At 33.8% G+C, this 17337-nt stretch overlaps 1 pseudogene; it reads left to right on the top strand.

The window, feature by feature from the left end:
- Positions 1–729: 729 nt before the first annotated feature.
- LOC105053741 (probable metal-nicotianamine transporter YSL14) overlaps positions 730–17337 on the top strand; it is a 26370-nt pseudogene continuing 9762 nt past the window's right edge.

Consider the following 17337-nt stretch of genomic DNA (forward strand, 5'->3'; position numbering starts at 1 on the left):
CTTCCTCGTATGTATAGAAAATATTAAAATATTTATATATATAAGATATAATTTTGATTTTTAATTAAAATTAATTTATTTTGACTTCTCTTGATGGGATAGGATGGATGATAGGCTTATGAATTTTATGATCGGGTGGGTGATAGAGAATAAAATCACCTTATTTTGAGTGATGGAGTGGGGTAGTGAGGATGCGGGGAGAGGGCGGCTCACCCTGACATGCCGGCTGTTTCTGATGAGAAGTTATTGCTCGGAGGAGGTCCAAGTTGATCGGGCAAATTGCGAAACATATGCACGGTGGACAGCGCAGAATTGGGAATACAAGGGGAGATGTGGCATCTCATCCACCATGGGATTTCACGTGGTCCTTGTCCAAGTAATAATAAAACATTTTCAGCAGACTCCAAGACCTTGTCTTGGAGGTAGGTGGCTCTTCAAACAAGTTGTGCTCGCACGTGCCGTAACTATTTCACGTGGATTCTTAATCATTATTTTATCATATAGCAAGCTCTGTTTCATTAAAACACGCTCTTTGGTCAACAACTAATTCTTAGTAGCCGCCCCCTCCAAAAAAAATATTCAACGGACATGGACCATATTAAATGGAACAGGGTCCCCACTCCCTGTCTATATATAGAGAAAGAAAGAGAGGGATATACTAAGATATTACCATCACCTCCCAGGTTTCTCCATGGTAGCTCAAATGGGCAGCGAAGAGAATGGTGCCCATGAGGTAGTTGTGGAGGAGGAGGAGATAGTGGAGATAATCCAGATGAGTCATCGGAGAAGAATGAGGAAAGAGATGGAAGGAGGAACAGATGTAGAGGATGAAGAAGAGAAGAGAGTGATGTCGATCGAAAAGGCCTTCGAAGGGAAGCCGGTGCCGACATGGAGGGAGCAGCTGACGTTCCGAGCACTGGTGGTGTCGTTATTCCTCTCGGTGTTGTTCAGCTTCATAGTGATGAAGCTCAACCTCACCACCGGCATCGTGCCCTCCCTCAACGTCGCCGCCGGCCTTCTTGGATACCTTCTCATCAAGACCTGGACCAAAGCCCTCGAGAAGACAGGTCTCCTCCAGCAGGCTTTCACCCGACAGGAGAATACTGTTATTCAAACCTGTGTCGTCGCTGCTTATGGCATTGCATCTAACGGTATGCTTGCCCCTCCTCATTTTTCTTTGTTTTTTCATCTATGAGTTTTATAAAATAATTCATATTTTAGGTCAAGAAGTTGATGGCAAGATCTTTAATCAATTTGTCAGCTTCATAGCATATTGCGATATAAAATATAATAATATGATGAGCAACATTAGAAATTATCATTTGTGAAATTATCATATTGCATAGGGTTAGCAGTCACAAGAGAGCCATGATTTGGTGGGTTCTACACGGTAGCATGAAGTGAGATTACATAGTTCAACCCTCTTTCTCATAAATATTTCTGCATGCCAAAACAATGTCAAATCAGATCATGGATGTGCCTGCATTAATTTGATCAGATTATTCACGATCATGTGCACCGTATAACGCTCAGATCCAAATGAAAAGTTCTGTAATTCAAATATGACGGAATTATGATTCAATGTTATATCAAGTAACACACGATGCATAAAAAATAGCCTTCCTTTTCGATAACCATCTATAATATACATAAATATAACAAAAATATCCAACGTCCACTTCCGGCCAATCTAAATTTTTATTGATTTGCATCACTGTTGCACCTTTGAGCATGATCTTGATTTGGACAAGCCACAGACAGAATGGCCTATGGACATCAAATGATGACAATAAAATAGCCATCAACAAAAGCAACATCATGTTAGAAACCAGGTATCTCCACTTTACACTTAAATAGTGCGACATTAGGCAAACGATGAGCCGTAGCATAGTTAATGGAAAAGCAACATGCCTTATTGGTTAATATTCTCATTAAGATGTTGAGGTATTGTAAGCTTAAGTTAAGACATCGACTCTGTTGACTTGATCCGGTGGTACTCTAGACTATCATATTAGGGAATAAGTGTTGGAATTATTCGATTGTCCCATTCGGATATGGCCCATACTAATATATATCAAATTTATTTTAGTTATTTTAATTAATCTAGACTCTGACTAAAGATAAGTCTTCAATAAAATGATAAGAATATATTTAATGTTATTATGGTAGAGTTAATCTCTACATAATCATTTTGGATAACGTCCATCTTCCAGTGTTTACGACTGATTTAGATACTACTTCTAATGAATGAGACATATTATAAAAGGATACCCTCTATGGACTTGGTCTCTAACTCATCTAAGAGCTTGTGAGGCCTTTCCATTGAAAATTCTTAGAGTTGGAATTGAAAAACCAAGATACTACTCGATAACGGTGAAGAGCACATCCAGCTTGATTCTTTTATGGTTGTAGGCTAATTCTACAGGCTGATGAGAAAGATTCTGGATTCAATAGGCTGATTGGAGAAATCCAGTAAGGTTTTGATGGCTTTGCTTCATGTAAGTTTTATTGCCTTATAAAGTTCTATCATTACCATATAAACTATTTGGCTTAAAGATTGAAGTTTTTGTCCATATCAAGATTTATGGACATAGATCTGGCCAACCACCTTAGCCAGTTGTTTGCGATCAAGTCATAGTGATTCGGATTCGTTTTTGGATACTGTAAAAATTTATGATTATTTATTTATTTATTTATTTTAAAAAATATGTGATTTGTTGTTTTTGGGTTTGAATTAGTGTTTGAATAAATAAATAAATATATATTAAAGAAGAAGATGAGGGCCAATCGTATGTCCTCTTCCTTCCATACCTATTAGAAAATTGGATAGGATGCATGCATAGATTTTAAAAATCTTTTGAATAGCAGCAGAAAGGAACTGGATTAAACCCTTTAACCCCACATACATTGAATCATATCTAATCCTATCCGAATCCAGAAAAAAGACATGCATATAATCTGAAAATAAAATAAAAGTTGAGATCGAATCTCTATACCTTTATATGGATTGAAATTCACCGTTACTGATGATCTTAGATCTGAAGGTCCTTGAGCTGTACACGTGTCCGGCCTCTACAGTATCATCGAGATCAATTTGAATCTTTCTTCTCATGGTAGATCATTCTTCTCCAAATAAAATCTTAGCATCTTTGAACCTTATCAATTATTGATCTTGACTGCAACTTCAACCATTGAACTGCAGCCTTTTCTCCTTGTTCCTTACTATAGAAGAAAACCTTCTCAACTCAGGCGTGTGAAGATAGACGCCCAACCCTTAGGCATGGGAAAGAGAAGAGGGAGAGATGGTGAGGCATGGAGATGTGGGAGATGAGTTTAGAATTCTCAAAATTCAATTTTTTTGAAACCCTAAGAGACATCTCCATAAATAGGCTTTCTTGATTCCAAATCATTATCCAATCGACTAAAAAATTAGATCTTATCTCATAAGTTCTCTTACCTTTTAATTTGATTTATATTTCAAAAAAATCAGATCTAATTGGAAAGGCCATCTCTTCTTTTGACAAGCAGATGGGGCACTCCAGTTAGATAAGACAGACTGAGTGGGCGCCCCTTATAAAAGAGGGCAGGTAGTTGGGGCGCCAACACTTGGCGCCCCCTTAGGATTTTCATGCAAGAGAGAAAGACGTGGCCCCTCTTTCTTTCTCCTTCTATGCCAATGCAAGAGAGGGGGTGGGCCCCTCTCTCTTCCTCACGCCCATCCAAGGTTGGCACCCCTTGGACTTTCCAAAAGTGAGGCATGGCACCATTTCTTCTTTCCTATAATTTCACACACAATATTAAGAAATAAATGAGGAGATAATTTAGCCAATTCATTGACTTAATCCAATCCTCTTGGGCTCACAATTAGGTATCCAGCTAAACTTAAATAGATTTAGGTAGGTTCAAGGCTATGGATTTGATCCAATGAAGTTCAGAGAAGAATTATGTTTAGCCATATGCTAGCATGATTCTCTTAAATCCAATAGAATTTCAATAAATTCTAACCCAATTAGAACTTCACAAGTCCAATTGATAAATTCAAGATGAAATCCCTTAATATGTGACTCCATAGATTTCATTCTATTGGTAGTGAGACATATTGTGATCTCCATCATAATATCATCGAAACTCTTTTCGATGGATTGAATAATTTCAACTCTATCCTTCAAGGATCATCGATCATCAAGACGACATCCAATGAGTCTCACAATCCATCAGTGATACCTAGCAGTATGTAGTGACAATCCAGTAGATTGAAAGTGTGAACCTCTAGGTGCAGTTATTATATGATTCAGTCCTTCTATCGTGAGTTCCGACTTGACGGAGGTCATGGAGAACTCGTCAGACATCATTATCAATCATATGCTAGATTGGCTCGATTCGAGTTCATTTATGAATCCCGTAAAATTTTTTTTCTAGTATTTATACTTTCTTTGGTCAAAGACTTTCTGAACTCAGCCTCGCAAATCGCATATGATTTTTCTTTTCTACTAAGATCGATAGATTTCATCTAGGTGCATCCTACTCCAAATAGCGAACCTGAACTACTGTAGCAACATACACAGAAAGGGTCTGAATGGCTAGGACAAGGAAGCGTAGTCAAACCTAGTAGCTCGCTGTGTAGCCGATGACACTACAGGTCAAAGGATCATCACACTACTACAGCATCGAGATAACCACTGACGAGTGAGTAGACATCCAAGTAGTTTCTGTATTGGTCATACTCAGTGCAAGTTATTTCTTTACAACCACCTGCACTCTCACCCTAGTGTCTCAACACTGTAGATCCAAGACTCATCTGTCCAAAAAGGAAGGTGATCCATACATCGATCTCAAATGGATTGATCACTATCTCTGTGACGATCCTTCGATCGAGAGTATTTAGAAACTAACTACTAATTAATGCATGTCTCAAATTTTCAATACCTTGAGAATATATAAAATTATCTTTGTTAATTTCTAAGATAAATCATAGACACATAGACATGATTGAAATAAAAATTATTCTTTATTAATAATAAAAGATTTACAAGTATAAAATATTTCTTTGAAATTACAAAATATATCGGTCAATAATTGGCTTTTAAGGCACATATCTAACAGACTCCCACTTGACCAAAAGCCAATTGGCCATGTATCTAAGATCCATCTTTTCAAAGTGAGCTTCGATCTTCTGCTAGCTGAGGGGCTTGGTCAGCAAGTCTGCCACGTTCTGCATGGAGTCAACTCTCTGCACCTTGATGAATTTTTTCTCGAGGTATTCACGTATGATGTGGAATCATCGCTCTATATGCTTGGACTTCTGATGAGATATGGATTCCTTAGCGAGGGCTATGGTGACATTGTTATCGTATCGCAATGCAATGACATCTGATGGAATCACACTCAGCTCCGCAATGAACTTCTTAAACCAAAATACTTTCTTAGCAGCTTCAAAGACAGTGATGTACTCAGCTTCTATGGTCAAATCTGCAATGACCTATTGTTTGAAACTCTTTCAGATAATCGATCCTTCATTGCATAAAAAAATATATCCTGATGTAGAATTTCTATCATCGACATCAGACATGAAGTCCGAATCGATATATCGTTTCACTTTCAGCTCTGATGCTCTGTCAAAGATCAATAACAAATCTTTAGTCCTTCTCAAGTACTTAAGAATATTTTTCACAGCAATCTAGTATTCTTCATCTGGATTCGCCTGATATCTGCTCGTGACACTCACAGCAAGAGCTATATCAGGTCATATATACAATATGGCATACATGAGGCTCTTTATTATCGAGGCATAAGGGATAGCTTGCTCATGCGCTGGATCTCCTCAGATGTATCAGGACACATCTTCTTGGAGAGATGAATGCCATGCCTAAGGGGTAAGAGACCTCTCTTGGAGTTTTCCATACGGAATCTCTTCAGCACCTCCTTAATATATATACACTGTGAGAGTCCTATCATTCTCTTAGATCTATTCCTATAGACCTTTATATCAAGAATGTAGGAAGCTTCTCTTAGGTCTTTCATGACGAACTCTTTTGACAATCATATTTTAACCGATGTTAGTATGAGAATATCATTCTCAATCAAGAGGATGTCATCTACGTATAATACGAAGAATATGATAATATTTTCACTGATCTTTTTGTACACACACGGCTCCTCTTCATTTTTGATGAAATCAAATATTTTGATCACATCATTAGAGCGAGTATTTCAACTTTGAGATGCTTGTTTGAGTTCATATATAGACTTTTGCAGCTTACAGACCTTATGATTACTATCACTGATCGTGAAATCTATAGGCTGCTCTATATAGATACCTTCTTCAAGATATCCATTCAGAAAGGTAGTTTTCACGTCCATATGTCAGATTTCATAATCATGAAAAGCTACAATCGCAAATAGAGTCCGGATGGATTTCAACATGGCCATAGGCGAAAAATTTTTTAATAGTCAATGTCTTTGCATTGATTGTAATCTTTCGCTACCAACCATGCCTTATAAGTCTCTATCTGACCATCCGATCTAATTTTTTTCTTATAGATGCATTTATATCCAATAGGTACAATACCTTCAGGTGGATCTACTAAGGTCCAAATCTAGTTGAAATGTATGGATTCAATTTCTAACTTCATTACTTCCATCTATTTCTTAGAGTTTACATCTAACATCGCCTCATCATAGGTCTTGAGATTATTCTTAATGTCCCTATCTTCTTCAAGAAATGTTTCTTCTAAATTCTCTGTAAGAATACCAAAGTATCTTTCAGGAGGATGGGAGATCCTACTTGATCTATGAGGTGGAGGTGGTACCACATCTACTGGCTCATTACTGGATTCAGTTTCTTAGACTCAATGCTCTTCAGAGACCTTCTTCTCGAACTCAATCTTCCTCCTACAGCCTTCATCCTAGATAAACTCTTTTTTCAAGAAAATGATATGACGGCTCACAATCACATTGTGATCTTCAGAAAGATAGAAATAGTATCCCATAAATTTTTTAGGATACCCTATAAAATAAATTCTAAAAGATCTAGCCTCTAACTTATTCATCTGCTGTCGCTTGACATAGACTAGACATCCCTAAATCTTGAGATAATCAAGAGTTGGCCTCTTACCTTACCATAACTTGTATAGTGTGGTAGGAACGGATTTAAAGAAAACCTTATTCAATAGATGAATTGTTGAAAGTAACGTATGTCTCGATAAAAAGTCAGAAAGATCTGTGAAGCTCATAGATTGAATCATATCTAATAAGGTCCGATTTTTCTTTTTGGATACCCATTAAGCTGAGACATCCTTGGAGGTGTCCACTATGAGACTATACTGTTATCTTTGAAATATATTTGAAATTCTCTACTAAGATATTCTCCTCTTCGATCTGATCAAAGAATCTTTATGAATTTTTCGATCTGTTTTTCCACTTCATGTTTGAACTCTTTAAACTTTTCAAAGATTTCAGACTTACGGTGCATCAAATACACAAACTCATACCGTGAGAAATCATCGGTAAAGATTATGAAGTAGATATAACCATCCCTATCCTGCACATCGAATGAACCGCACACATCAGTGTGCATCAGGGCTAATATCTCAGTGACCTTTTTCTCTTATCCTATAAAGGGTAGCTTAGTCATTTTTTCTTGAAGATATGACTCACAAATTAGATAAGACTCGGAAGTCAATGGTCCAAGAAGACCATCTTTCTTCAGTTTGTTGAGTCCATCCTCTCTGATATGACCTAGCCTAAGGTGCCATAGATACTTTTGATTGATCCTATCTTTAAGTCTCTTAGACCCTATGATATTCACTATTTACTCATTAACATTAATACTTGCATCTACATGCAAATGATAAAGACTGTCTATCAAATAAGCATGTGCAACATATTTATTTTTCAAATAAATTATGCACATCTTTATTAAAATAAAAATTATAATTATTTTGTATCAGTATAGAGACAGAAATTAAATTTTTACTAGCTATAGGAACATAATAACAATCCTTTAAAATTAAATTAAATCCTGATGGTAATCGCAAAAAGTAGGTTCCGACGGCTACGGTAGCAACTCTTGCCCCATTACCGACTTAGAGAGTAATTTTACCTTCTCTTAGCCTTCTAACTTCCTTTAGACCCTACATAGAAGTGTATAAGTGTGCACTCGAATCAGAATTTAGAACCTAACTGGAAGAAGAGGAAATCGTTAGTTTAGTTTCAATAACGAGCAAATCAGATGTGCCTTCAGAAGGCTCATCCAAGTTAAAGACATGAGTTAATTTCTCAGAACTGAGATCTGATCTCAAGTTTTGAAGCCAATCATTATGATTGGACTCAGTCAACCTATCGATGTCAAGAATTTAGGCTAGTAGATTGGAACTCGACATGGTTATGTACAGAGATAATAGTTTCTAATTAGATATTTGTACTTGATAAATATTTGTTCTAGAAACTTTAAAAATAAACAAGGCTCTCATTATTTTTTCGAATCTCATACTCCTCAGGTGGAGAAATGAAAACCTATGCGTGATCAGTTTCTAGTAGGTACTACGCTCCCACTGATCCGTATGTACCTCACCTAACAGTTATTGGTGACACATGAACCAATGAGTAGACAACACCTTGTCCATTGCTTCACCAAGCAAGATATAGTGAATTCGATCTCTAAGTCCTGTTACCTCACCTAACAGTTCTTAGCATATTTCTTAATTAAGTCAGACCCACCATTCACCAGTGGACGTAGAGCCATCATTGGGTCCTTCACCTAAAAGTTATTGGGCTCAACCCTATCTCTACCCTGAGGCATCAGATGTCAATAGAGTGGTTGTGTCTCCCGATGCAACCGAACCATTGTAATATGCCGAGAACGATCAATGTCAGGAAAGGCACCTATATTTCTATAATGATGGAAGATCGCTAGACTTAATATTCAATTGAAGAGATTTAATTTAGGCCTCATCTATTTAGTTACATACATTAAATGTAATGACTAAACTGATTTAGGTCAGCCCACCTTATGTCTGACCCATCTAGCTGGCATGGGTGAACATGAATCACTAATCAACCAGATTCAATCCATAATCTACTAAATGGCTAGATAAGTGAGATCGATGGAAGGATATGCCATTAACTCTCCATAGACACCATCTATGTGAGTAGCTCCTAATTAAAAATTACTGATAAAAAATGTCAAACTTATCTTAGACACCAAATGGTCTATTAGAATCGAATCCATTGACTTAGTTATTCAAGCTCAAACCAAAAAGTCAAATTCGATCTTGAGATAATCAATTCATATCAAGTATGAATCGATTGACCAACTACAACTAATCTCAATTTTGAGCCCCTATTAAATCAAACCCATCAATATCTGATTGGGTTCGATCAACTACTCAAAATTGAAAAAAAGGTTCTAACCTGATCTAATCATGGATCCTATTATAGTTTAATCTCTAGACCTAATTGGTTCAACCCATACCCAAGCCCATATTTTATGTAAATAAAATTTAGATATTAGATTCATAATTTTTAGATCCTTTAATTTTAAATCTTAATTATTAATTAAGTGCATTATGGACATGGGTTCAGTTTAGATATCAAAATAATTTTTAATCTAAACTAATTAATATTGTATCAAATATAATTTCATATTTTGATATTCTTCTTGCATCATTTAAAGTTTTAATTTAGATGAGAAATAAATTTCAAATCTAAACAACTTTACCATGTAATAAAATAAAAGATCCTATGATTTTTAGATCTAGGGTTTGACTAAAAGTAAGTTTTAAATCATGGGTATACAAATCATGTATCATATACATCATTTCTAGATCTAAAACTAATCAGAAATACATATCAATATATGCATAAATATCTAGATCTAAAAGAAATCAAAATACATATCTAACATATGTATTAAAGGATCTATATTTAAAACATATCTCACATGCATGCAGTTTTAGATCTAAACTACAACATATATCACAACACAACACATACATACATACATAATACATACACACACACACACACACACACACACACACACACATCATTTTAGATCTAAAACTAATAAGAAATACATATCAATATATGCATAAATATCTAGATCTAAAAGAAATCAAAATACATATCTAACATATGTATTAAAGGGTCTATATTTAAAACATGTCTCACATGCATATAGTTTTAGATCTAAACTACAACCATATATCAACACAACACACACACACACACAACACACACATATATATATATATATATATATATATATATATATATTAAGTTTCAGATCTAAAACTAATAAATACATATTTCATATGTATAAAATCAAATCTAAAATAATAATTAAAATATTTTAAAAATATCTTTTAAAAAATGATTCGCATCAGATTAGGATAATCTTTTCAATATAGAGGGTAAACCCTATATCAGGACAATCTTATATCAGTCTGATTCAAATTTTAATCATTTTAATTTTAGATCTAACATGATTAAACATATCTATGTTAGATCTAAAATATTGATTTAAAAATTTTAAAAATGATCTTTCAAAAATTATAAATCTTGTGCTAGGATAACTTTTCAATATAAGGGTTAACCCTATATCAGGACAATCTTATATCAGCACAAGATCAATTTTAAACACTCATATTTTTAGATCTAAATCAAAAATTAGATTACACATATCAAAAAAAATCTGACTCTGATATCACTGTTAGAAAATCGGATAGGATGCATGCATATATTTCAAAAATCTTTTGAATAGCAGCGAAAAGGAACTGGATTAAACCCTTTAACCCCACATGCATTAGATGATATCTAATCCTACCCAAGCCTAAGAATAAAGATATGCATATAATTTTAATATAAAATAAAGGATGTGATCGAATATCTAAACCTTTGCGTAGGTTGAAATTCATCGCTACCGATGATTTTAGATCCGAAGATCTTTGAGCCGCATACGTGTCCGACTTCTACAGATATCCATCAGGATCAATCTTGAATCTTTCTTCTCATGGTAGATCTTTTTTCTTCAAGTAAGATCTTAGTTTTTTGAACCTTGATCAACTGTTGATCTTGACTGCAACTTCAATCTTTAAACTGTAACTTTTTCTCCTTATTCCTTGCTGTAGAAGAAAATCTTCTCAACTCAGGCATGTGGAAGATGGACGCCCAACCTTTGGGCGTGGGAAAGAGAATAGAGAGAGAGGGTGAGGCATGGAGATGTGGGAGAAAGAGTTTAGAATTCTCAAAATTTAATCTTTTTGAAATCTTAGGGGACCATCTCCTTAAATAGGCTTTTTTTGATTTCAAATCATTATCCAATCAGGCTAAAAAATAAGATTTATCTCTTACCTTTTAATCTGATTTTCTTCTCAAAAAAATTAGACATAATTGAAAAGGCCATCCCTCTTTTGACAAGCAGATAGAGTACCCCAGTCAGATAAGGCAGACTGAGTGGGCACCCCTCATAAAAGAGGGCATATAGTTAGGGTGCCAACACTTGGTGCTTCCTTAGGATTTTCATGCAAGAGAGAAGGGATGTGGCCCTCTTTCTTTCTCCTTCCACAGCAATGCAAGAAAGGGGGTGGGCCCCTCTCTCTTCCTCACGCCAATCCAAGGTTTGCACCCTTGGACTTTCTAAAAGAGAGGCATGATGCCATCTCTTATTTTCTATAATTCCATACATAATATTAAAAAATAAATAAGGAGATAATTTAGCCAACTCATTGACTTATCCAATTTACTTGAACTCACAATTAGGCATCCAGCTAAACCTAAATGGATTTCAGTTTAGGTTCAAGGGTATGGACTTGATCCAATTGAAGTTCAGAGAAGAATTAGGTTTAACCATGTGCTAGTATGATTCTCTTAAATCCAATAGAATTTTAATAAATTCTAATTCAATTAGAACTTCATAAGGCCAATTGATAAACTCAAGATTAAATCTCTTAATGTGTGACCTCATAGGTTCCATTCTATCTGGTAGTGAGATATATTATGATCTTTATCATAATATCATCGAAACTCTTTTTGATAATTTTGAAATAATTTCAACTTTACTCTTCAAGGGTTATCGATCATCAAGATGATGTTGATGAGTCCCAAATCCATCAATGACACCTAGCAGTATGTAGTGGCAATCCAGTAGAATAAAGTGTGAATCTCTAGGTGTAGTTATCATATGATTCGGTCCTTCTATCATGAGTTCTGATTTGATGGAGGTCATAAAAAATTCGTCAGACCCCATCATCAGTCATATGCTAGATTAGCTCGACTTGAGTTTATTTGTAAATTATATGAATTTTTTTTCAGTATTCACACTTACTTTGGCCAAAACTTTCTGAACTCCGTCTCACAAATTGTATATGACTTCTCTTTTTCTATCAAGATCGATAGATTCTATTTAGATGCATTCTACTCCAAACAGCGAATCTGAACCTACTGTAGCAATATACACAGCAAAGGTCTGAATGACTAGGACCAAGAGAACGTGCAATCAAATCCAATAGCTCATTGCGAATAGCCGATGACACTGAGGTCAAAAGATCACTCACACCACTGCAGCATCGAGATAATCACTAACGAGTGAGTAGACATCTAAGTGGTTTCTCATATTAGTCATGCTCAGTTAAGTTATTCTCTAACAATCATCTGTACTCTCATCCCAGTATCTTTACACGTAGACTCGAGACTTATCTGTCTAAAAAGAAAAGTGATCCATGTACGATCTCAAATGAATTGATCGAATCCAAAACTAACTACTAATTAATACATTTTTCAAATTCTAATATCTTGAGAATATACAAAAATCAACTTTGTTAATTTTAGATAAATTATAGACACATAAATATGATTGAAATAAAAATTATCTTTTATTAATAATAAAAAATTTACAAGTATAAATTTTATCTTGAAATTATAAAATATGTCAGCCAATAATTGACTTTAGGTACATATCTAACATTATTATGGTCGAAGCTTCCATGCTTTGCTAGCATCCTTGTTTGATGAGGATGGTTGGATCTTTGGCTTACCGATCCACCCATGCTAATCATCGCAGCCACCCTATCCTTCATGAAATAGAAAAAAAGAAAAGGAGAGAAGAAAGGAAGGATCTATTGAATCTTTGCAAACTGTTGGTCCTCCCTCTTGCTCACTAGGGAAAACAGGCCATACCCTTGTGGAGATGGTGGCATCCGTCGATTTGATCTTCTCGATGGCCATGACCAAATTTTTGGGGAAGCCATAATTTTTAACCCCCTCCGTCGATCTCTAATGGCTAGCCTATTGTGGCACACTCATTGGGAATCTGGGCGTGAGTTGGGGAGAGTCCGATGGTCTATCATTTGGGAGTTTAGGTAGCCATCATCCAAATTTTTGGAGGTGAGAACCACCAGCTTGGGTCTCTCTTTCTCCAATGATCCCATTGAATCACTGGCACACCGATGGTTGGGGGAAGGTTTAAGCCGACCACTAATATTCGGATCGATAGGTGACCCATCGGTGGTGAATCAGATAGAAGGGGATCGACGACCATGGTGGTTTTCCCTCTTGGTTGTAATTGGAAAGAGAGAAGGAAGAAGAGGAGAAAGGAAAATGGGTTCAAGTTTTGGGTTCTGCCCTGAAATTCGAAGCCCAATTGGACTCGTTTACCTAAAAGGGCATTTTTGCAATTAATCCCCAGACAAAATACATATTATATAAAAATTTTTATGTAATTATATTTTGATCCTTATAATAGAGTTTATTATATAAAGACCTTGTATTATTTTAGTCTCCATAATAAACTTTATTACATAAAGACCCTCAGATAATTATGATAATATCCCTATCATATGGTTTTATTGCATAAAAGTAGAAATGTGATGTTATATGGTTAATTTATGTGCTATTTGATTTGTTTATATGCAAATAAAGAATTGTAGGTCTATTATCATATTTTTAATAATGTATTCATGCATATTTAGCATGTAAATTTTATTGATATTATTTATAAAAAATAAATATTTTTGATTTGATTGATTCGATGTAATCACCAAAGTGACCACGAACATATAAAATCAAAAATTTTCTATAATATCTAATTTAGGATCGATATAATTCATCCAATAAAGTTTTAATAGTATCATAACTGTGTCTTACCATTTTTGCATATAAACTTTATTGACACTATTTAAAAGGATTAAAAATTTTGATTTGATTATTTCGTGTGATCACCAAGTGACTATAAACTCTTAAAATCAAAAATTTTCTATAAAGTATAATTTTAGATAAATCTAATTGATTTAATAAATTAATAATATCATAATTGCATCAAAACTATTGAAGTATTGATTTGCTCCAAAAAAGCATCTTCATATTCGATTTTTAGATGGATGAAATAGCAAGATTATATGTTAGATCGAGTAATATTTTATATCTAAAGGTATAGTATTTGCTAGTATCCAATGTGTATGTCTTGTTGGATTCACTGGTGATATGATATATCATTAAACAAGTATAGCCACTAGCATTTATGGCACTCGCCTAAAGAAGAGACATAATGATGCATCTGGTTGCCCACCAAAATTAAATATAAAAAAATTTATTTACTTAGGATAAAGTTTAATTAGTCTCATTATTTGATGTAATATGAGCATGTATTATTTATAGTATTAATTTTCATAATTATTGATAGTAGCATAGGAAACTTTCTTTTCTTAATGGATCAAATTTCTTGAATTACAAAGAGAATAGTGCTTATATTAGGATGTATTGACTTAATCTAAGATTCTGAGTGGATAAATCTTTACCATTTATGGATGAAAGCATATTAGTATAGAAGAGCTTTTGAGAAATGAGAGTATTCCAATCATCTTAGTCTGCTTCTAACGAAGTCTAATGTGGTATATTAGGAGATCTATCCCTTTATATTATAAGGTACATGATTTATTAGATATTATGAAGCAGAAATTGGGAGGCTCTGACAAGAGAAAGGCCGGCATATATGAGCGTATTATAGAGATGAGAAATTGCAGCATAGTTATTATTTGATATTAAAGTTTTTATATTAGATATTTTTTTGTTCCACTTCATTCTTACTTCTCTTTCATCAAAGTATGATCTTTTCAAAGTCTCTTATAATTCGTACAATGAAGATTGAATAGTTAATATGGTAACTAATCAAATATATGTAAGTAGAGAAGAGATTGAGAAAGAAAAGATAGAAAGCATGAATTTTGCTTCATATCAAGTTAATAGGAATGCAGATAAAGAAAAGGATGTATCTAAGGCAAAAGGGAAGAAAGCATTAACTGTGCTATTAGGTGAAGCTACTAATAAAGTTGTCAAAAGCTTCTTTTGCAAAAGAAAGGATATATAATAAAAACTGTATGAAATATTACTGCAAGAAAAAATATCTTTTATCTTGTATGTGTTTTGAATTTAATTTAGTAAATTTTTCAATTCTACCTGTGCATTAACTTTAGTGTATTAGACACATTGCCAACAATATTCAAATTTTCTATTAAGAAGGTCTCTAACTAAAAGTGAATGATCCATTCTCATTAGAAATCAAGCATGTTTACTTATTAAGACAGCTAGATCCTATAGGATAGTCTTAAATTCTGAAGTTAGTTTTCATATTCTTTTGAAAATTTTTATGTTATGAAACTAGAGGTTGGGGCATACCTCTTAAGAAAGGGTCAAAAGACTAGTGAAGAATGAGATCTTAGGATCATTAAACTTCATTGATTTTATGGTCTAAGTTGACTGTATAAAGGCAAAGTAGATATACACATCTAAGAAGGATACTAAGATGAATAAAGAAACTTTAAAAATCATTCATATTATTGTATGTAAATATTTTTTTCTATATTTAATAGATAAAAATATTTCATCACACTCATTGATGACTATTTATGATATGTATCTGTTCCTTCTATATAATAGGACTAACATTTAGGCCTTTAAAAAATTTAAAGCAAAGGTAGAGAGACAATAAAAAAAGTAATAAAACAGTCAGATCGATAGAGATAGCGAGTACTATAATAAATATATAAGATAAGAATATAGCTAGGATATTAGCAAATTTTAAAGAAATGGACATCATATTCTAGTGCATAAGTCAAAGCACACCAGATCAAAATGGTGTAGCTAAAAGAAGGAATTAAACACTTACAGAAATATTTGGGTTATAATAAGTTATTCTACTCGATCTATTTACTTATGAAGTGAGGCTATAAAGATGCCTATGCATATATATTATATTAGGTCCTAATAAGACAGTTCAAAAGACTTCTTATGAGTTATAGACTGATAAAAAACTTAGTTTTGGAATATAATTATATATATGGGATTGGTCCAACTAAAGTCCAAAATTTACAACCCACAAGAAAAGATATTTGATCTCAGAATGATCAGTGATTATTTTTATTGATTATCCGAAGAGATCAAAAGGGTATAGATTTTATTATCCATCTGATATACCAAAATAGTGGAAAACTAATAAAACTAGATTTTTAGAGGATGACATGTTTAGTAGGAGTGAAAAATCTTGAGATATTATCTTTGAAAAAATATAAAAAATAAATTTGGTATTTGAAAAGCAGACTGAAGTGATGATTTCTATAGTAATTCTTTAGAATAATATTCAGGAACAATCATCACTTATCAAGTTCACTCCATAAAATTTTTATTGCTAAAGAAATAGCCATCCAACCACCACTACAAGCAAATTAAGGGACAGCTCTCTAGAGATTTATAGAATAAGAAAATCTACTATATCTCGAGATTATATGATATATTTGACTCATATAGGGAAAAAGATATACCCTGAGATGCTCTTACAAGCCACAAAAGATGAGGACTCCTTATAATGATTGGATGTTATAAAAGAATAGCTGGACTCTATGGATAATAATCATGTCTGAAAATAAGTTGACCTACCTAAAGGATGCAACCAATAGATTACAAATAAATCTATATAGCCAAAATGAATCCCAATGAGAAAGTCGAATGGTATAAAATCAGACTAGTGGCAAATGAGTTCATACAAAAAAAGACATTGATTTTAAAAGAAATAATTCTTCTTTTTAGAATTATTATAGCCTTAGTAGCTCATTTTTGACTTTTAGTTATATCATATGGATATAAAAGCAGCTTTCCTCAATGGTGATCTAGATTATTTTTGACTTTTATGATCAATGGATAAGAATACATAGTTTGCAGATTAAAGAAATCTAGTTATGGACTTAAACAGGCTTCTATATAGTGGTATGTCAAATTTAATGGCTAATCACTTTCTTTGGGTTTAAAGAAAATATTAATGATTAATGCATATATTCTAAGGTCAGTGAG

The sequence above is a fragment of the Elaeis guineensis genome, chromosome 11 (genome assembly GCF_000442705.2).
Source record: "Elaeis guineensis isolate ETL-2024a chromosome 11, EG11, whole genome shotgun sequence".
NCBI classification, from domain to species: Eukaryota; Viridiplantae; Streptophyta; class Magnoliopsida; order Arecales; family Arecaceae; genus Elaeis; species Elaeis guineensis.